The 23,270-nt window shown below is 42.3% G+C and overlaps 1 long non-coding RNA gene across 1 annotated transcript; it reads right to left on the bottom strand.

Moving 5' to 3' along the window:
- Positions 1–14,227: 14,227 nt before the first annotated feature.
- Positions 14,228–22,907, bottom strand: LOC147752184 (uncharacterized). Its single transcript, XR_015314771.1, has 4 exons — positions 22,119–22,907; positions 21,158–21,637; positions 18,391–18,622; positions 14,228–16,128 (listed from the first exon to the last, which is right to left on the bottom strand). It is a non-coding gene; the product is annotated as an uncharacterized LOC147752184 (long non-coding RNA).
- Positions 22,908–23,270: the final 363 nt, after the last annotated feature.

Genomic DNA, 23,270 nt, shown 5'->3' with positions numbered 1-23,270 from the left:
AAGAAAAAGTTTAGGAATGGTATTGTGGTTATCCACCGTTGATCCCTTTTCGTGATTCTGATACGCTTCTGGTCGCTTCGCCCCAATGGCGCGGAGGACATTTCCCCTGTCTGCTATGCCTTCCTGTTTCAGCAGCCCTGCCTGCCTGCCTGCCTTACACACTTGCATGCAGATTTTCCTGTCTTCCTCGACGAAGTGCCCACTTTTTTCTGTTTTCGCAGGCCTTTCTTCTTTCTTTGATTTGCTCTGAACTAGCGCGAACCGGTGCGACGGTGACAATCGGCTTTTCCTAGTACAGATGAAAGAAAACGTTCGTCTGCCGACTTTGGGGCAGGCGCTTGGCCTCTCGATATTATAACCCGTCAGATCAGAGAATGATTAACAAACAGAGTGGAAGCTTAGGTAATGCGCAAGACAGATCAGTGCGAGACCAGTATAGTAGTTGGGGACACGAAGGTGAGTAAACGGAGGCTTTCAGCAGAAGTGGCGATGGCTACTGAGAATGTTCCGGTTCGTAACACTGTGGAGAAGAGTCTTCGGGATGAAACACATTATTACCTTCCGATTTTGCCAGCCCTCTGTTTTGAACTTGCCCGTGATTAGTAGCAGGGACACACTGCCACTTCAGCTCTATCAGTGTAAATTTTGTGTAAAGATTCTGCCGGTGAAGTGATGGAAACTGAAGCAGGAGCGCTACCGGGGTGCGCCGTGGCCTACTGGGTACCCCTTACTCGGGTTCTCTACGTTATTCGTCAGATTATTTTCCAGCAGTTCCCAATTTCGAAAAGTGAACGAAAAAGCGCATTGGGTCAACTTCTAACCGCAGCCTTCACGGTCCGTTCACAGTTAGGCCGACCCCTAACCTACAGAGCCGCAAGCATCGCTTGCATGGCCAGAGACCAAAGTATCGTTACTACACACCTAAACCGAACGCTAACGCGTTTCAACGGTAAGCTCTCACACTGGCACCCTGCGAGTAATTGGCACTCTCAATTGCTTGGAGCCTTTATCAGCGGGTCATCCGTCATGCTGACGAAATCCTACCCAGTCGTCACTTAACAGCAACGCAGGGATTAGGCGCGCAAACCGGCGAAGAACGAAAAGATGCACAGTTATGAAAGGAGGGAGAAAATGTCTCCGAAGCTTGTGGCGAAAGACTTGCACCGGATGGCAGTGCTCCGGTGCGGATGTGTCGATCGAGTCCGGAAAACGACAATAACAACAGCAAGAACCGCAGCAACGATAACAACAACGTATTCGGCCGCTTTGTTTCACGTAACGTCGTACGCCGCATGGGTGTCATGGGAGTTGTGGGAATTCGAGGCTTGCCCGTAAAACTTCTAAAGGCTCGGTTCCCAAGACCATTAACGAGGGTAGTGCTTGGAGGGGGTAGGGAACGTCGCGAAGGTGGGAAACAGATGACAACGTCGTCGGGAAGCGTCGAAACGTACTGCGATGCTACTTTTCATATGACTGGGGGGTACGAAGAAGAAAAGCAGCAGAAAATAGTGGTGGAATATTTTAGAAAAAGAATAAGGGTATCGAACAGGAAAAGAGCGAAAACGACAAGCGCTCCGCTATGAGGAGCGTGTTCTTTCGCAACGGACTAGTTTGCTTGTTTTAGGCAGATAAATGATAATCGGACGCTTTTATGAAACTTGACTGTAGTTTGACTTCGCTGGCCATACATAGACGAAAAATTCTAGCTTCTCCTAGTTGTTTTTTATGCTGGTGCTACTACGTCGTGTGTCTGTCGCCACATTGGCCCATAGAAACGGCTGTGTATACGTTATGCATAGATTTTTTCGTACATGCATTGCATGCTGGCTGGCGCCTAGAAGAGAAAAGGATTGTTTTTTGCCTTCGCCATGTAGTCATCAACGAATCATAGTTAAACATGTAACAATTCTCCGACTCAAAAAGTAAGCATATATGATTAGCTTTACCAAAGTATAATATGGAAATATTCCATACGAGGACTAACAGTTGTACTTTGTAACAAAAACCCTGTTTGCAACGCTTTATGTTATGCTTATGTTTAGGACATAAGAGATCATATTCTTTAAGGAATTCGACATCCTTCGGCGTGGATTACCTGTGCATGACCAAGTAAATAAACTAGGTCAAATGGGTTTTTATAATAAATCGCCTGAGGTCTACAAATACTCCGAGTATGTACACGGACTAAAATTTAAGACGAAGGGCACTTTTATCCGTTTTATTGCCTTTGTAAACGTGAGTCTGTAGGCTGGTTTACGCAATATGAAAGGAACACGCAAGGTCATATGCGGACATGATGTGAACGTATTGAAGAAGGCTGATAGCTTCAAAGTTTTTTTTAACGACTATTTTACAGTCGTCACCGCGTTCAACAATTAATCACATTGAAATTTTATAATTCGAGTTGTTCTCTCCACATTAATTCCTCCATGGGCGTTGTGACATCTTCTGTTGCCACATTAAGAAGAGCAATAATATATCGATAGCTAGGGCAAAGTAATATAAATAGCTAACTGTTTGGTTTAGCTAAAAGACCGAAATTATTGCTTTATCGAGCTTCCAAGTGTGCCTATTAGGTAATTGGCTAATTTGTAAATAAACGTTTATTCGATTACCTTAGATCGATGTCTAAAAAGGTTGTTTTTTTTGAAAAATATTTTTATTCTCTTATCTTTCTGGACCCATTACATATGCGACGTTGTATAGGATCAGACGTTTTATACCTTGGGCACCATAGAGCCAGCCCTCAGCTTCTTCAGTCCTCGTTCTCAATTGTAGTATTTAATCAAATGACTTTAAATAAAGGTTCGCTAATTGCTTTTTACTTTTTTTTTCGTTTCTCGTTCTTCACGATATTACTTTTCGTCTGAACCAAGAAGCAACAAGCCCAAAGTCTTTGTTCTTATACACGACCGCGTTCTGGGATATCGAGTTCAAACCTACCTCATCGAATAGATTAATATTGATTTTTCGTCGTAGCCAATCTTGGCTAGAAACAACGGGAGTACATGAAACTGACCCAAACGTCGATCTTTTCTATAAATGACTTTAAAATTGAAGAAACATGCTAGTGCAGCATTATAGTAAATTAATCCAGGCAGACAAATAGAATAACACGTATGTAATAATAGCAATTTTTAGGTCCATCTATGAGCATTTGCGTACCGATTTCTCGGCAACTTTGCACAAACTCATTCCGTTCTCGCGTCCTGCTCCGCCCAGCCTTTACAATGTGACCCTTTATGCATCACCTTGTCCATTATTTAAACGCCGTTATCGTCGTAATCGCGCTCGACCCTTCCATCATCACCATCCCTCCCGAAGCACAGCAGCCGCAGTCGAAGTGCCTGACAGGATAGGTGGTTTGTGCTACCGGGTGCTGGCCGATGCTTGCGAGGTTATCCGATCTAATGTTTGCATTGTTATTACAAATACAATATAGTTGGAGCTTTCTTTTCGAAGATGTCGCCACCACCCTTCTGGTACCCAATCTCTATGCAGCCATAAATTTCAGTGCTATCTCTGCTTCCAGCTTTATCGCTTCCGATCACTATATGCTGCTGACACAGGGTCGCTCCTAATAAAACAATCGGACGGGTCTGTTCGGTCGGATAAAAGCTCCTGGGTCAGCAACGGCATGCGCCTACTCTAGCTGTTTCGTGTGTGTCGCAAACTCTCAATGCCGACGCAGATGTCAACACACGAGCGGAGTTTGAGAATTCCAATTCACAACGGGAGCAGCGGTTCGAGGCCATGTAATCTTTTTTGATTCAGTCGGCCCGTATCGACCGAATTCTTGCGTCCCACGCCCTTCATAGTCATCTATTCATCCGTCTGCTGTCCTGATCTTGACGGACGTCGAGTCGTTGTCATATTTCCGTTGACAACGAAAAAAATATGCTGTTTCTCATGCTGTTGTTCTAGCAGCCTTTAATGGCGATTTTGCAAAAGTGGAAGTCGCTTGGCGGAGAGTGGGCTAGGGGGTGACACTTGTCGCGAAATCTCACTGACTCTTGTAGATTTGTTTGTGTTGATACGATTTTTCATCTTGAGTTTCTGCGTGCCACGTCCTTATGATACCAGCAGGAGCCTGGCTGCTTGGCTTTCAGCTTCGCTGATTCGACAGGCCCATTGTGGTGTCGCGCATGGGCTGTACACCCTTCCTTTCGATTCCATTCATTCCCTTTATCCACAGGAGGAATCCACTGGCATCTACCTGTATTGGATAACATTCGCTTGTCGAAAGAGAAACATGGTCTTAGATTTGTGCGTCGGAAAGAACCGCAACTGGAGTTGGCTCCGCCGGTTGTTGCTACTAACTTCTCCACGATGGCAGGTTAACTTGTGCAGCTGATGCGTCCGGAGATGAAGTAAACATATTTCACTGCCTCTGTAGCTGGCAGTTGAGCCGGCTTTAGTGATGATTAGTATGTAATTTTACCATACGACAATTGCTTATCGCTATCAGAGTAAAAGCAATTGCGTAAAATCGATATATTAGCGAGTTGGTCATCGAGTGAGAACGCGACTTGAGCGGCGCACCTCATACGCATCGATATAGAACGCTAGAACAGGACGGTACGTCCGATATGCGCCGTATCTCGCGGGCCGAACTGGCCATTTTGTTCATTTCATTAAAGTGGAAGTTCAATATTAGAAATCGTCGTTTGTTGCAATATTTGCAGGGCCATTCCCATACTGTTCGCCACTGAATATTCCAACGCATATTCGCGATTTGTCTAAGCATTAGTTAGCGAAGTTCTATTAAATTTTGACATTTGTGATCCATCTAACTTAGATTGTATTGAATTGAAAGCCTGAATTTGAAGCGGAAAAACTATCTGAAATACTTCAGTACCCACCGACTTAGTCTGCACCATATCTAAATCAATATTTCGACCGCTGTTAGTCAGCTAGGGGTTGGCCGTCCTCAGTGATTTCCTGTACACCACACTATATGTATATATATATACATACGCAAATCAAGCCAGTAGATGCTTCTCAATACCAATTCAATGCGAAACTAGATATTTAGAACGCCCTCCTCTAGCCCCTCCTTCAATCAGCACCTCATGTAAATACACGTTTTTTTGAAAATAGCCATGTTAATTTCGTGTAAAATCTTCCTTGGTCTAGGCATCTTTTAACCAATATCTATTTTATCATTCAATGCATCCAATATGTATATTTAGTAGTGATATTGTTTTAGACAACTGCCCTCTTTTCAGTTCAGTACCATTTGTTAAAGGCTTAACTCAGCGGTATCATAATAAAAAAAGACCTCAAAAAAGTTAGTGTTTTGCCTGAGATACACTTCTTCGAACAGACCCACCACTCTTTGAACGTTTATGGTATGTGTGAATATTTGAGCGATTTTACAGCATACGTCTGTATTAACTAAGTTACCCATTTTAGTATATTGCGAATGATTAGGATCAAAATCTAGCGAATCATAGATAATCACCAAAGCTTAAACACGCAACATTTCCAACCGCCCTGCACATGTGGACTGTTTGGTCTTGTTACCCATCAAAGATACATTTGGTCTCCTCTACTTTGGCCTACTTCTTCTAAAGACGGCCATGTCTTTCTATGTGAGAGAGTCCTCGTTTTCTTCCTTTTCTTCTTAAGATTTCTCGCTATCTATCAGATGTCGCTGTCTACCATTTCATGGCACGGCACGTCCCGTTGCCTTGGGCGACTCAACGAAAAAAAGCACGACCCGCCAGAATTGGAGCGCTCGCACTACACGGGGGCAATGGAACCGACGTCAGGGGAGGTTGCAGCGGAAGCCAACACACTGGCAGCAGTTCTCGTGAACAGGAACGGAGACGCCAAACGGTTAGGAACAAACGGAAGAGAGAAACTTGTAGCTGTCCCGAGAGCCCTTTGAATCACCAAAGCGCTGCGTATCCTGCTGCCTCCTGCATTCTGTTCCTGCTCGGTATCTGTCTATTTTTCCGTGGGCGCCTATCTATCGTTCTCACAGCGTCGTTCTTCCTCACTTCTGTTCGCTATCCCTGCCTGCCCTGCTCCCTCCAAAACGTTTTCGGCAGATCCCACTTGCCACAACAGTTGGACTTCTGCCACGCAGAACCAAGTTGAAATGAAGCACTTCAAAAACCGTATCTCTTATAGCCTGTCCCCACATCTAGGAAAAACTAAGAAATCTAGGTTAAGTATTCAATGGTTTTTATTTTGCCTCCTGGATAAAAACAGCAACGCGGTGTAGTATTAGCAGTATTTGCCTTATGGGATTCTATGTCTGTGTCATTTTACCACTCACAGCTTTGCTTGCTACTTTAAAAACGTCTCTCGCCCAGCTCTATACCCTCAGTCTGTACTCATCATTCACTAACACACACATCTCAAAACGGCGTCTCTAAATTGCTGTCGTCTAGTGCATCAAAGTGCCAAGATCGTCGTGAAGCATGTTGTCGTCCCAGTCATTGTCTCGACTACCATTCCGATTTCCGCACTGTTGCGGCATACTGCTGCTAGACAGGTTACCTCTGCGCTACCGCTTGGTTAGAGTTCAAGTACCACCATCCTCTTCCGTTCGATTCGTAGAAGGCAACAAGGGTACTGGTCACCGGAGGGTACAGAGACGTTCTAGAAGATCTGTGCTTGTCTGCTCGCTGGGTCCAACAATCGTAGTAAAATTCTCTTCAGGAAAGCCCCGATCGAAATGTCATTCGGCAAGAACAGCAAAATTTTACGAAGCGAAAAAAGAAACTGGTTGTTGAAGAAAGTGGCGGTATATGGCAGCAGCGATTCGGGTCTAAAGTTTTTGCTTTAGCTCTTTCTTACACTTGCCGTACCCCTAGTCCTGTCATAATACCTCTGGTTCCTTTTTGTTAGGCTACGAACTTGAGCAGAAGCAAAACCTTGGCCAAAGGGACGGTTAAGCGGACGCAAGATAAATCGAGTGAAGGTAGAGTTTATGTAGGACAAGAATCGCATTCGGTTTGGGGATGAAGAACCCTCTCTGGATGGTGGAGTCACTTGGAAACATCTGACCTTTAGAGGAGTGATCTCATTTTTCCTGTTTTTCCATCATCTGATTCATGGTTACCAATCTAGAGACAGAGGCAACAGAAAGTCGGAAATGATGCAGGAGACAGTTTACCTTAGTGCGGATATATTTTAAGAATGTCTTTCTTACAAAGTGAATATAATGCCATCAAGTTTCGATTGATTATGGACCATTTGTAGGTCAAATGTAAAATATGCACAAAACTAGGCCCTATCTAGTATATTAATATTTAGGTACGCCCAGTACTCGCAACATTCAAGTTAAATAGCTGGAAAAAAAGTAAAGATAATAGGCTTTATGTGCTAACCGAAAGTACGATTGTTGTCTTCAGGTTGTGATAATGAGTAACCTAAGGCGAGCTTAATGGAATCGATAGAATTAAATAAATGTCATTTGCCTTTTTTGTGCCTTATATTTTTGCCAAATTAATTATTGCAACATGATGGTTTTTCAACAAACAACTGTGATGCTGAATGCCATTAGTAATATATCTATTAAACGAATAGTGGCCTAATAAAAGTTTTTTGGCTGATTTAAAAAAAAAGGCAACCCCGAACACGATATAGATTTTAGTCTGATTCTAGGGTAACATTTTTTTCAGGACGTTCGCGGCAAACAAACTGCGTGTGTCACCCCTTAATGCTTTGATGCGGACTCTACCAAGTTCAAAAAAAAGTTCACAAAATGTAACTTTAGCCGTCTAACAACAATGCTGTAGTAGTCCAAAACGCTGCGACATCTTCGCTGATCTGCTTCTCAGAAGCACCACTCACGGGGTAAATTGTATACCTACACGCTTAAAGCAGCACGACAATGTAATGCACAGGCAAAATATATCTAAGAACACTGGATAACTCAAGCGAGAAATCGACACTTTAATGAACCTAATAACGGCTCCGCATTCGAGAACTTCATAATTTTAAGTAAGTTATTTAAGCACTATAAGCAACCAAATAAGTTACCTAGATTGCGTATGCTAAAATTGGAAACTAACAAAGAAATTTGTTTGAACTATGTAAAATGTCATTCCAGTCTTCAACAAGAAACCTAACATCTATATATGTATAATAAAGTGATATTTGATTAAAAACAAGCATTTGTTTCTTTTTGAAAATCTAAAGTGCATCAAATAATCACTTTCCTTTCATCTAGATACATTGTATAATTTTGAAATGCAGCTTGACTAGTATGAATTATGTAATAAAATTACCATTTTTTTTCTTTGAAGCATCGATTGTTGTCGGTTATAACGACTACAAGGTGACATTTTAACATGCTGAACTAGCAACATTACGTACAACAGCATATATCGAGCCCTCTTACAATTCAATGTAATGATAGCGCCCCTATAATGGTTCACCTTAGCAGAGTAGTTTTCTTCGATGCTGTGCTTCTATTGAATCTCATTTGTGGTCTGTTCATAGCGGCGATATTCAGCGACTTCGATCGCAAATCGCCGCACAGGTGTCCGGAGCCTGGCTTTATGTCTCCTTCTGCTTTCTCGCCTCCTACGCCAATTGCTGTAAAATAGCAGGCCCACAAGGTGGCCCATAGCAAGCTCGAATATGGGCTGACTTGTGGGAATATAGAACTGAGGATGGTCTTCAAGCTTTGCTCTATGCGGCGCTCTTTCTAACTGCCGCGTTGAGTGAATAACATTCATTTTGCTAGCTGCTGTTGCTGGCGGCTTCGGCCGCTGCGGCGGCGGTCCTGGTAAGCGAAGGCAAGAGCAACTGCACTCCATCATGCTCCCGAATTTTCCTACGTGCTTCGCACGCCCACTGCTTCAATGGACGAAGCCAGGTCATGCCGAGCTAGAAGCACTTAAATCCGCTTTAGCTTTCTCCTTGCTCTGGCTGACTTTTTGAGCGTTTGCCAGCTTCCATCCCTAAGCTGCTTCTGCTACAGCTTCTGTTTCTTCTACTTTTTCTGTTGAAAATTTCGGAGTTTATCTCGCGGATTAAAAGGAAACGTTGCTACAGACCGAGGGTCGCCAAAGAGCCTGCAACGGCGGGCTCAGGCCACGCCCATCCCTTCTTTTGGCCTCGATCTTACTTGAATTGGGGCTGTGACGAATGATGAGAACACCTGAGGGGTTAACCAGGTTAGGCGCAAGGGACTCTTCCACGTGTAATTTCCATATTTACCCAAACTCAGCCGCTTATTAAATTTTAAAATCCTCTTTAACCCCCTATGTAAACATTGAGTTCTTGAGCATCGCTGAGGTATAGTCGTTTGGAACAAGAAAAGTATTGAGTGGCTTGATCTGGCTTTCTTGTGAGATTTAAATTCCTGGTTAAAACGTACGTTTAGTTGAATAAGGGTGATTGGATAGTTTGGTAGGTGACGACTGGAGAAAAATATACTGTGAGACTTAAGTCTCTGAACTGAGTCAAAGTGTGAATTGAAAAAAAGGGGTACATCTTTTACTCATAAGTAAACGTAAGTCGTTTATAAAAAGGAAGCTTTCTTTTTTGTTTAATTCTTTCTGACTACCTTTACTTGTGTTGTTGATTCCAATACTTCTGTAGTATAAGAATCAACGAATTGTCAAGTATTGCTTAACAGAGGAAAAAGAACAAGCTAATATTTTGGTTTAAAAGAACATATCTTTTCAACATAGGTGACCGTAGATCCTTCTGCATATTCAAGATTTTGATCCAAAACACAAGTGATTGTGCTAAACGTGACCTCTAGATGTTGAAACGATACGTTTTGACTCCATTTCAACAAACAATTCAATCAACCAGTTCAGAAACAAAACAATCTAGGCGAAAAGGTAAAACGTCAGTTTACATTATAGGGCCAATTCGGCAACGAAATGGCTACCAGTTACAATGGATTTTTCTTTTACAACAGTTCTTCTTGACGCATTTTCTCCGCACAAAATTGCTCTATGCTGCATAAATCGTGTCGACCTATAATCTTCTTACTATTAAATTGGCCGAAACAGCGACCGCCACGGCATTTCGATGAGCAACGAAGGATTTTCGTGCAATGGACGACCCAGAAAAAATTTGCGGGTGTTCTCTCGCACGACTTACAAAGAAATATATTGTCTGATTGCGACTCGTAATAAACGAACGGTCTTTGTTCGGACAGTCGCAGTCTCAAAAGTTATTTTATATCTGGAAGAGAAACGGGACTACTTTAATAGGAATAAAATGTGCCAACGAACAGCGGCCGAAGACAATGTACTGAAATACAAAAACACTACGACAACCAAAAGTATGATATTTTTCCGAGGCTAAGAGAAATGTGTTTTACCCGATTGAAGTTAATTTATGCATATATATATATGTGTGTGTGTGTAGCGCCCGGGAACTAACTGTAGATAAAAAGAAAGTTACACTTCGATTGATAAGTTTGCAAAAACTTACGGCGAACTGAAAGAGGTAGTTTCGACCAGATGTGTGTTCTTGAAATTTAGTGCAAAGGTTGTTGCATAGTTTCAAGGGCGCAAACAACCAGTGTTGATAGGACGGCAGTTGAAGGTGGTCGACGTTCTGATCCGTGTGCTGCCACTCCAACAATTTCGCCTTAGGCCGGATAGGCGTGAGTAGGGGTAGTATCCGCCTACAACCGACTATTCTAGCTAAGAAGACCAGGGGTCCGACTAGCTACGGCCTAGCTGACTGGCAGCTTCATTCTCGGCAGTCTCCTGCTCAGTAGCGAAGGTAACAGAGACACATATGGAAGGTGACGAAGACGGCAACGAGGAATACCACAACGGGAACACATAGAAGGAAAAAAATATAATATGATGATATTACAATTGGAGCTGGTCGAGGGTATTCCGGGTGCAGAAAAAATAAGGAACGCATGCTCGTTCAGCCAGCAGTCCAGCTTTAAGCAAGCTGTCGTCGAAAACTTCTACTGCTGCTTTGTCAGTCATTGACGCTGTGGGAGCTTACTGTAGAAAGCTCCTCAGGGGAGAGTTCCAGAAAAAAAGACCTGTCGCTGCATGTCAGAGTGGCCGGTGAAGCATTATTCCTTCGCAGCCGTACACGAGTGGACTCACGTTGGTAACATTAATCAAGGGCTGGATGCTCGTGGTGGAAATGCGTATGGACGTGGAACCGTACGAGGTCAAGAGTCAGACTAGGGAAGCAACATCTGGGAGGAAGAAAGCTCGAAAAGGCTGATAAGGCTGATGGAGATGATTACAACGAACACCGCGGCTCAGCGACCTGTCTTTTCACTGATCCGAGAGTCGAAGGTGAGCAACGGCGCCTAAAAGTTATCGTCCAGAAGACCCGGGGGAGGGACTCAAGGTCAGGATCCAACGTCTCTAGATAAACTTTCGATTCTATTGCTATTCATAAATAACCATAGTTTCGATCGACGATCTAATCGTAGGTCTCGTTTAAAACTAATCTGTTAAGTAGACAGTATTTAGTAGAAATGATACCAGCCAGAAGGCGACTAACCCATCGGGCGACAAGCAATATTTCTAATCGCAGGAATATTAAGAAAATCACAGAAGTTTTAGCCTATGTAAAACTAAATCCATTATTTTCTTTATATGCACCTGGCATTATCGATATGCTTTTGAGGGATCGGAAAGAAGAAGCGCGTCAAACAACGCCAAATCCTCACATGTCGTCCATCTAGAAAAATGCGTTATTGACTTTAGCCAGATTCGCGGAATAAATTTCTGGTATCCGTTGCATCAACGACAACGTAGTTGTATAGATTGGCTGTTGAAATACCTACATGACAATACGAGGCACTAAGATTTAAATAGGCAGGTCTTAACAGTCTACTACTTACTTGGCTGTAAAAAAAATAGAAAAAACTGTTATATATCCCGGAATATATGTTATATATTCAAAATATCGGCATGGGTAGGTGTGCTAGCTGCTATTATCGTGTTATCTCTTGTAAATACTACAGTTCGGAAGTTCATGGTACTGACTTTCAATTAATGATCAAATTCAATAATCCTTCCTGCTCCCTATCCTTATAGCTATAAGATGATGAACAAATGTTAATGTTTTATAAGCCATCATGCCAGCTAGGCTCCAAGTGAGCTGAGTTGGTCGCTGGATCATTAGTTGTGCGGGCACGGGAAAAGACCAGGAAATCACTTCAGGTAAGTTAGCAATGACGTTGTTGCTATTTTGGCCTTTGCGCTGGCGAAACGTTTCTGCGTAGCGGGTGTTGACGGCCCACTTGATGCTGTCAATGTTCTTAGGCAGACATAGCCGCTTACCCCGGTTTAGCTTGTGAAATGAACCGATGTCCGTAAAGGGTTTGAAAGACCTTGCCTTTTAGGAAAGAAGGTCGCGTACGCTTATCTAATTATTTATCGAGAAGCGTAACCGTACAAGAAAAACAAAGTTAGATGAAAAGGAGTGCAGCCATCGACGTTTGATAAAAATGGAAAACCCATATTTAGTGAGCACCTTGTGTGCGCTTTGATGTGCCCGTGCTGTGTAACACGGAAAACGTTAACCGCAGCGGAATACCTTTGACGTAATAGTCGAAATCAAGCACAATCGTATATTGTTCTTTGTTAGACTTTCATTTAGCTGTCACAAATCTATCTGATTAGGACTTATGGTACTTTAATTTGGGCTAGCTCATCATTGTGAAGGTGGGAAATGTTTTGAAATAAAATAACTTTGATAATGATTTAACTTAGTGTAACAATTTTTAATCGTTTACTAAATACAGTTCTTACATATGTCATCATTTTCAGCGGCTTCTAATTACCTATAATCACAATCATTCATCACAGGTGTGTAAACGAACAGTTGCCAGTGTTGACAAAAAACAATCACTCGAGCTTCGTAAGTTAGCAAATTGCTAATTAAATAAAGTTGCCACTGTACGGCACGGTCGAATGCCCTAATTTAGCTGGCGTTAATTTCCAACAGTTGTTGTATCAGCCAAAAATTGTCTGAGGCTTTATCTGATCCGTCCGTACAACGTTGTTCAAAGGCTCTCAAGCTGTCTCAGAAAACTTGGCAGTCTTAGCAGACGAAATTTTGCCTTTTTTCTCAATTTGGCGGCCAGCTTCGCAAGTTGAATCTCAATTTGAATGAATCAAGAATTATAGAGCAACGAAGCGAATCTCAACCGACTTGCCTTTTGGCAGCAAAGAAGAACCTGTCTCTGGTCGGTCTTTCCACTCTTTTCCTTCTATGGACCGTGAGAATCCCCTGGATTTGTCGAGTTCAAAGAAAGGCGACTGGATCAGAATGCAGATTCTGCGCGGAAGGAAGGCTTGAGCAGGCCCACTGACAAAAACAGATATACACATACACATACAGACAGACAAACGGGTCGATAGACAGGCATATAGACAGAACTACCGCTGCAGAGGAGAATGGACTTCAGCTACTTCTTTTTTACCTTATTTTCGAAATAAAGGGAATGAAGGATGAAAACGACAGAGTTGCCGACGCTGGCGGTTACCGAATCCATCGAGTCGACCAAACGGTCTGCCGGCGACCCATCAACCAATATCGATGATACGATGGTCTCTGCAACGAAGTGGTAAGGCGGAGTGATCTACAAAACCTAGGAACTGCTTATCCCACCAAGCGATCTCCCAATGCGGCGGAATGGGATTTTCAAGCTTGCTCCCACCTTCCTCAGCCCGTCTGTCACCCCTCGCTAGCTTCCCACCACGTACCAGCTCTACGACACACTCACCTAGAATAGGTAGTACTATATACTCTTTTGGCAGAAAGCTGAAACAGTGCCTAAGCAATTTATAGCAAGATGGGCGCCGCAAACGATAGTGGAGCAGGTCCCTTCTATCCAACACATAGGCCTGCTATTGACAGTCCAAGGGGGCGCGCAGAGAATCGACGCCCGGGACGAGGCAGCCTAAGGCAATGGCAGTGCATCGCGGCTGGCACGTGCAAGTGAATTGAGAGGTGGCGATAGCCGGTCGGTGAGTAGGGTGGCTGCAGCCGGAATTGGGCAAACGACTGGATTACCTTCGATGACACTGCATGCGTTTACCAACGATTTTGCTCGAGATCATTGGCTAGATATGTGCACTAAAGCGCGACAAAAAGCGGATAAAAACGAGCCTGAGGGGGTTAGGATGAATAAGAATAAGAGAGCGAAACGTGCCTGCCTAACTGCCTTTCTGAGCTCGCCGACAGTTCTTGATCAGAACTCAAATCTGGGAAAGACAAAGAGACATTACCGTAAACGTCCTTGCTAGTGATAGTAAACAGAGTATGTTAAGAAAGAAGCAACCAATTTATTGGATGTTTTTATTCAAACTGTTCTCACATTATATCGACATCTATTGCAATAGCTAGATATAGACATAGGTCGCGTTGAAGTCCGTTCTGTTCCTCAGTGACAATAGAGAATGCAACGACAGGTTTACGTATTGGTGGATGTGCTGTCAGTATGTTACTACCCATGATGCGTGCAGTAAGCAAATAACGCTACAAAATAAAGCGAACTAATTGTACCTTTGATAAAAGTATACCATTTCCAAAGAGACCGAGCGCCAATCTAATGGCTCTCGTGGCTAGCAGAAACTCAAGAGTCTCAAAAGCTGGAAGATGTGATACACTCGTGCTTGAAGGTTGGCCAAATAAAAAAAACCTCTTTTGAAGTAAATGTCACCCGTCTATTATACGTATATAAGTTTATTAAGATTGCTATCTCTTACCTTTGGAAAAAATAAATGGCTGAATAAGTAGATAAGATGAAGGTAAAAAAGTAAACTGAATCTATATTAGTAAGACGATATGGATTATTTGTTAACCTTTAATGTATATAATGTAATAATAATGTACATAAATATATACATATTTTCATATTGCATAAATGCTATTCATTTTATTTACTTATTCAGCCATTTTTTGCTTGCAGAGATACGAGATAACAATCCTAACAAGTCTAAGATAAGTCGAGAGATAACAAGTCTACTGACTTGTGTATACGTCCACATTATATACACGTATTGAATAACGTAACCTTCACGATTTCTAGAGAGCGTAAGACCAATCACTTTCTACCTCTGCGCAAGTTGAATATTCTAGTGGACACTTCATGTTGAAGAGAAACATTTTCTATGAAGCTGGATTTTCAGACCTAGGACATTGAGAACCCGAAACACAGCGTTAAACATCACCTGGATCAAATGTAGGCGAGTGAAGATCATCATTTATACGCTATGATGATTTGAAGAAGAAAATTTATTTGAATCGGCCTCAGGCTGATTGGATTCACTCAAACAATTCTTACCATTATCTAACTACCGCTAGCACGAAGACAAACAGTAATGCTAATAGCATATCTCTCGAAAAGGTTAGTCTTCCGCGAAGAGTAATTGCTGCGCTCTGAAATAACAGAACGCATCGTTTCTATTTTGAAAGCGAGGTCCCAATTGTTACATTTAACAAATATATTTAATCCTTTTGAAAAAATCCCTTTTGTTTTGAATCCACTTTTATAGTAAAAGTCATCGGAAATAAATAATAAAATGATAATCGAATTCCCCTGACACTATATAATAGTATATTATAATTGCTTACATTCACAAGGTTATGGCAGAGTAACATTGGTAGCAGTTGCCGTTAGCATCTATAATCTGACCCAGTGATTGATCGTTGAGGCAAAATTACTGATATAATACAATACTTGTAGATATGCTTAACTCTTTCATATTGAAGGTGAAATCACACGTTCTTCGAAATTGCTCTTGCAACATCACGCCCATACACAGACACGCATACGCAAATAGCACAGTGTGTCCCAACAACGATGACGATGATGTCCATGACGCTTTTTCTTGATAGCTTTCGTAGAGCTTGCTTGATGACTTCAAGCTTCTCATTCTTTCATATTTAGAGCGGGTCTGAGGTCCAGTGGCTGGCAAGCGACCGAAGCTCCATCGAGCCCAGGGGACCCCTAATGAGCCTTTCAATGTGTCCTCTTTCTATGCTCTTTTTCGTTTTGCTCTTTTCAAAACAGACGCCCTAGCCGACCGTCGATCCGTTGTCCCAATCACCCATCCTCGAAAATTTGTTTCCTCCTCAACGACCCTGTTATTTCTCTTACCTTACCCGTGGACCGGCACCCCCCATTCGCTTTCTATCTTTTTCAAACCACTGCAAGAAGAACAGGCAAACAGAGAGGAGTGAAAGCTTCGCTTCTCTTTCAGGCTATTCTTTCTCTTGTTTTAAACCAATGTATTGTTTAACTCCTCTTCTCTCAGGAACTAACCAACCGGCCATCCCGGCCCCCTAGCCCGGCCTGTCCTGTCTGCCTGCTCCCTTCTCGTTTATGCCCTCTTCTTCAGCAGCGGAGATGGAGCTGCCTAGTAACAACAGAAACGAGATCGGGGCCTGGGTTAGTTGAGACCTCGAGGCCGACCCGAGTTCCGACCGTGCTGCCGGGCCAAGAACCCAGTCGCTGCCTCTGGAGACACAGAGAAAGAGCTCCGGACCAAAAGGGAGTGACGGACAACGGCCGTCCCGGGGGTTCAAGCCTAGCGCACGAGTAGCAGCAATGGCTGTTATTAGGCGGTATGTTTAAGGCGAGAAGGAACCTCTTTGTTTTTCCGCTGAGGGAAACACAGTGCAGCCTGAGAGAATATCGCCAGGACCACTCGACCCGCTTGGATGGCATGGCTTTCTTTAGTTCGTTTGTTGGTCCTGGTTCGTATACAGGAGGGCAGAAGAAAATAAAAAAGGGAACGGAATGAGAACGAAAAAACCTAAAAGAGGGAGCAACAGAGATAGGAAGCAAGAAAGTCTGCCAAAGGCAGGAATGATAGCAGCACTAGCGGCGGCAAGCTCACCCTTCTTCAACAATCCATAGAGGATAAGTATGCGGATTTGGTTGAGTCGAAGAGCTTTCACCTCGACCTTCTCTTTTTTCTTTTTTTCGGAAGGATCTTGATGCGCTGCAGACCGCTGCTGCTACTACCACGTTTTAGCGGAATGGCCAGAACGAAAGGACGCTTGGTCGGTCGGTGGTCATGTGTTTTAACCAGCGACTTTATAAAGAGAGCACGAATTCCGTTTTCCGCCTTCAGGATAGGTTAAGTAGGCTAGCGAAAGGTTAGAATGAGACTGAATGTACGACCGGGTAAAAGACTAGTAACGTAATAGACGTAGAAGAATACCTTGATGTAGGTTAATATTACAGAAGCGGAACAGCGTTCGGGCTCGTCGCTGCGCCTCGTTTGCCATACTTTTGTCAGTCTTTTCTTAGCAAAGGGCTTCTCTGTGCGTTTTTCATTCTCTTCTTCCATTTATCCTAACCAGCCACGTCTAGCCGTTTTCTGGGTCGGGACAGTCTAATCCTATAACAGCGATTGCCTAATATATAAATACGCATTTACGCGGCGTTCGGCTTAGCTTTGTATGAGCATTTACCAAGTGTAAAAGCGTTTTCCTGCGTAGCTTAGGAGCGCTCTATTCACCTAGGTCTCCGAATGTCTAACTGGGCTAAGCGGAGTTGCCCTGTTGATCCACCATTTTAGTTAGAGATGGAAATAGATAATAAAATTTAGGAATATTGTGATGTGATCAAATGGGCGCGCAAGTGCATGGAGCACGGTGCTCAATGGAGTGACAGTGACATGCAGCGGGGTGTAACCAGCGAATAGATTAATTATCTGCCACTGGATAAACAAAGTTAGCTCCAAAATGCGTCGTTAGTTTGAGCGTACGGTCAACGATGAGGTAAACCTCTTTAGAAGGACAACAAGAACCTAAGAGGCTTATGTAAATCTAATGGAACATACCTGTTTCGAAAGTCGACGCAGTTCTAGTACATCGTTGTGTCTATTTATTACTACGTTTGATTCCTGAAGGCTGATTTTTCCGGAACAAAACGTTGCCTTTTGCTTTTGGAAAAACAATTGGACACATCGCTAGTAAAAACATAACGTGTACAAGTAATGAAAGCTTGTATGTATTTGATACTTTTATAAATTCCTCAAATGGTTATTTACTTATCTTTAAGTGAAATATGCGAGATAATGTATATTTAGACTGCGTAACAAGGGCATAGTTCATCCAAGTCGAGCAACACTCCCTTCATAACATAGAATACCATAATTATCGTACTAAACTTCAGGGGTGTGCATGTTGGAAAGTATTTGATTGTCCTGCCTGGTGAGACTATCTGTGACAGTCGACCCTTTGATGCTTGATCGCGCCGTACCTCGTAATATTTCTCTGGCTTAGCGAATAGTTTATCATGTCGTATATATTTATGCTAACACGCTTATTTATTCAACTTTTTTTTATTCGTTAAAGTCAGACATGATGAAAGCCATCAGACTTATAAGCAAAAGCATACATTCGAGATCCACTAAGTCCAAATATTTAGTAACAAGAACTTGTCTATACGATACGTACCTGTGAGCATCGAGGTCTTCTAAGAAGATTTTGAAGGTGAAGATGGGATTTACCATTACTCAATCGCCTAATGCGTTCCTCCTTGAACTCAATTGCGCATACCGAGCACCCAGTGTGCTAAAATGACTATTAAGAGTCGAAATATCACAGCCAATTTCGCTTGTTAAGCTCAAGACTAACCGGTGCGTCGTGTCTTTCTTTAAGACGAAGTTTTTCTTGCCCAAAATCGTCCCTGTAACAAATTTACACAAATGACGGTCAATACGTTTAGACCTCTCGTCTTCTCCTAGTAATAATTTCCTAGCGTTTGTTTACCACGTGTTTGTCAATATTGGCACAGGGACTAAGTTGATTAAAGATTTGCTGTAGACCGTAACGGAGTACAATATATACATATATAGATTTGTTTTTGTTTTGGGCGCCGCTTCGTAGGTCGGCGAATGGCAGAGAAGTGGATCAAAAATAAGTAAAATAATGTAAGCTCTGTTTTTACAGTTAATTCTGAGAAATTGTTTGCATAGGTGTTCTACTCTTGAAGTATAACGCCTTTTATTTCTGGATCGAAACACTTTTAGTATAACAGTTTATATTCTTTAACAAAACTTGTTTCTGTTAATTTCACGTCCTGTTTCTAGCTTATAGGAGAGGCTTCGTATTTAAGAAATAGACCATCAGTGGCTCCTATGTGTACAGGACGTGTTTGCCTGAACGTTGTATTATGCTTTATCTAACCAATGGATCAAGACTTAAAAAGAACTAAATTATTATTACCTTAGCAATTGCCTAAACAATATACGATCTTTAGCTAGGACAATCTTGTTGAAAGATAGCTCTAGACGGTAGCAAAGTTTAAGGTATCAAACATTTCAAGGCCTCAACACCCTACTGACGCTGTCACCAAGCAAACGGCTATACGAGAAACTTTCGAAATCCGAAAATTATCAACACATATGTAAGAATTATGCAATCAAAGGGCTACATTATGAGGACTCTGTTCACCCTTTTTGGGTAAAAATGAAACGGCTCACAAAATTACACATTACGGTTCTGGAGAAGAATTGAATAAAATAGACGATAAAGTGAAGAAATTTTCTTTTCAGATTTCCCAGATTGGTTCGTTTATGGGGCAAATGTCGATTCGGACAATTACTTAGCATTGATGCAGTAAGACACTTTTCTATAATATATCACATAAACCGGCTGGTTGTCACATCTGGGTTTAATTATACCTGCTCAACGTAAAACACAACTCGAATCGCAATGAATACACCTAAACCAGTAGTCAATAAAGTGACCTGAAAAGTTAATATTTTCATTGTGTGATGGATCCCACCAAATGTAGACCCATTATTTCCAATGATGTAGTTAATTATTGAAGGTTTTAAGGCAGCTGAAGCTGCAGTCAGGCTGGTATCATAAGTTAGCGAGGCTGGAAACACGCCCGAGAGGATTTTTAGAAGGCAGCCTTGATAGATGGATAAAATGGAGATGGAAAAAATTGTTATCAACATCGCCGAAGGAATAAACGAAGGCTGCGCTGGTACTGGACTGAGCACATACCTTATGGCTTACCGTAAGGCCTTTTAAAAGACTCTAGAGCCGATAAGCCGCCCCAGGCCGTGGGTCAACCAAAGAGCCCTTAAACTACCGGAGAATGGCTCATTTATAGCAGAACGTTTCTGCTCGAGCTAGTGATGATGGGCAGTTGACTTATATCAAATACCGGGTTAATATGGGGAACAATAACTTCCCAGGTATGCTTAAAACAGACGCTAAGCCATATGGCCCCTTCCTAAAAATCACGTAACCACGAACTTCGGCTACCTTCTCATGTGCCCAATGTCTGATTCAGATATAACCTTGATAGCTTGTTTGAATAAGAAGGCTTAATACTATTGTAATACACGTATTTTGCCCCCTAATAAAAGTTCAGCCATCGCCCGATAATTTCCGGAGATTTTCATGACTAGAAATTTTTTATGGGCATTGCACAACTTTAAGATTGCTTATTGTTTGAAAAGGTGGTGAAAAGTTTTATTGTTCAAGTTGCCCAGTGATAAGCTATTCCGTCGGAAATGGTCACCCTATAATTGTCATGATAATGTACCTTGATCACATAGAAGCAATATGAACTTGTTCCACAATTTGGGCCGTGTACGACACAAAATAAAACGAAAGTGCAGTAGCCTGCTGGTCCATATATTTGTTCGACTCCATTGCTTGTGCCTCGTAATCAATGGGATGTATCATCGTACTACATAAAATGGTCGGCATGTGGGCCGGTATACATAAGAATATTGTTGGCGCTTTTAAAAACATTGTTTTTAAGTTTTATCTAGAATTACTAATTGTGTTAGTTAAATTTTGTTCGCAGGATCGTAATGTGTGATGATTGCCGTTTTGATGCATATGTTTTTCATTTGAATCAATCGTATTCTGTCCTAACAACTTCGTTGAAAGACGGGAACAATTACTTTTACTCTATGCAATCAATCGATGAATTGAAAAATACAGCCTGTAAACGTACACCGTTGTATGACGTATAGGTCGAGTTCATATGTACATAAAGGCTCTCATTATTCAGAAGAATACACCTTTTCGCTCCATTCAGCAGGTACATCTAATGATTAACTGTTACCATCGATTCTCGTACTATTTTCACAATCAGCGATGCTTATACCTATTAAAATGTAATTTGTACATACTTTTTATTCTTTATAGTCACTTCATTGATAACATATTCTTCAGACAAATTGTACCAACATACCCTAAACGGCACTCGGCCAGATTGGACGAACCCATCCACTATTATACGGAAAATCGGTGGAATTGAAGATAGTTAACGCGGAAGTAATTGTATCAACAAATGCAAAACATGCAACGAACGTACGCGAAAAAATGACGACTACTTATTACTTAACGTCACACGCCTCATTGCCAGTCACTGTCACATTGGCGTTGCGTAAATATAACTGGTACGCGTTTTTTCTTCTATTATGGGTCGCTTGGTATGGCCGGCTTGTGTATACTTGCATTTTGTCGAACACTGATATAGAAGCCATTGTTAATTCTACTATGCACAAACTGAAAACGATTCTAAAACAATGCAAAATCTGACATCCTTGTCAGGTTGGGTCGATTTATGCTCGCATATATCTTCTCTAGCCGTACATTCGTAACCGTCAGTACTCCCGTGATGAATGCGAGTATGATGAAGCGCTCTCAGCTCATAGTAGAGTGACGTCCGCTGAAACCAGACCTCACCTTAGTGAATTTATTCTTTAGGGCCATTACGGAGAACGAAATCTCTACACAGACCGCCAGGTCGGTCGCCGGAATGAAGACGTGCATTGCAAATGCATGTGAGAAGGTCAATAGGGAAAAGAATCTTCTTTTAGCACTTGCTTTTGAGTAGGCGGTAAGTGCTGTGACGCCGTCATTATACATTTTTATTAATGATAGTTATTATTGGTGAATTAAAAACAAATTTAGCATACCTCACTTCACCTGCCTTCCAACTGTAAGTCTACTCTTAAAAAAAAAAAGGTATAAACCTATTCTTTCAAAGGGTGAAAGTCAAAATGTGCAAAGCCTACTTTTTCTTAAACCCTTTGTACATGTATCATACATCTCAGTGAACCCATTTCTCTATATCTTTAAAATTAATTCAGTTTTGCTGTTATAATATTAAATTACCGTCAAGCTAAGTTGCAGCGCAATTCACTTACATGGCTCCTCTTGCTTCCGAACTCCTATTAGGACTACTACAGCTGCCACTTCGGCTTGTCGTGAGCCCAATGCTCGTTGCATCTTCAGCATTAGAAGAACCCATCTTAAAGCTGTGGCAATGGCTTTTCTCGGGTTACCTTAGCAAGCCTTGTTTCGTTCCTGCGGGGTGCCACCCATCATCTCCACTATCTAAAAAGTGGCAGCAGATCAGCCACCACGAAATTCACTCACGTCATCAGCTCGCCCTGTTCCCCCATATGGGCTTCTAGGTAACCTCCGACGTCGTGCCATTTTCGTTCCGATGAGATGAAAGCCGTTATAGCATCCGCATTATGCACCCACACTCAAGCTTCCAACCAGCCCTGTCACTATTTTTCACAGCGGGCATCTTTTAACCCCTCCAAATCTCCTTCACTTGTCGGCGTTCTTTATATCATAAGCAATCACTCAGCACTCTTCGTTCCTTCATGGTTCCCTGCTTCTTGTTGGCCGCTTGTCATCGGCCAATGTTCCTCACCGTTTTCACCCCACAGCGTTTTGTGTGTCCGTGGAACGAAACACAAAAAGAAACCCCCGCTAAAAAATGGCGGCTGCCTCCTCCTGGTTATTGTAAGGTGGCTATCAAACGTCGTTTCCCAGCAAAAGCGTTTAAAATAGGCCAGACGCTCATCCACTTACATTTGCGTCTGCGCTCCGGAACTTTTGAAATAAACGAGATTATTGACCAAACAAATCGATCAGAACGGTTTGAAGGAAAATTCGAGCGGCGTGACATGGTTGCCAACGCGACGCGATACGAAGCGAAAAAAGTAAAAGGTTGAGACAAATGGAGAAAAACGCTTTAGGGAAAGGGAAACGAAAAGCGCTAGAGAAATAACGCTATAGTTAATCACATGAGTGTAAAGTGACACTGGGCCAAGTTGATAAGTGTCAACTTGGCACCATGTCTAACCTTGTTCCCTAATAATTGCAATAGTTTATACAGGATGTGTCTAACAAAGAAAGATCAGAAGAAAAGGCAGGAAGATAGTTTAATTAGCGTCACACCCAAGCGGTTGACGTACGCTCTCTGCAGAAAGGGTGCCTGGCACATCAAGCTTGGCCAATACATGGTGTAAGTACGTTTTTTTTTACATCATCTAGGAGGTACC

Source organism: Varroa jacobsoni, unplaced genomic scaffold, assembly GCF_002532875.2.
Source record: "Varroa jacobsoni isolate VJ856 unplaced genomic scaffold, vjacob_1.0 scaffold_1428, whole genome shotgun sequence".
NCBI lineage: Eukaryota > Metazoa > Arthropoda > Arachnida > Mesostigmata > Varroidae > Varroa > Varroa jacobsoni.
This window is presented reverse-complemented; position numbering and strand designations above follow the sequence as displayed.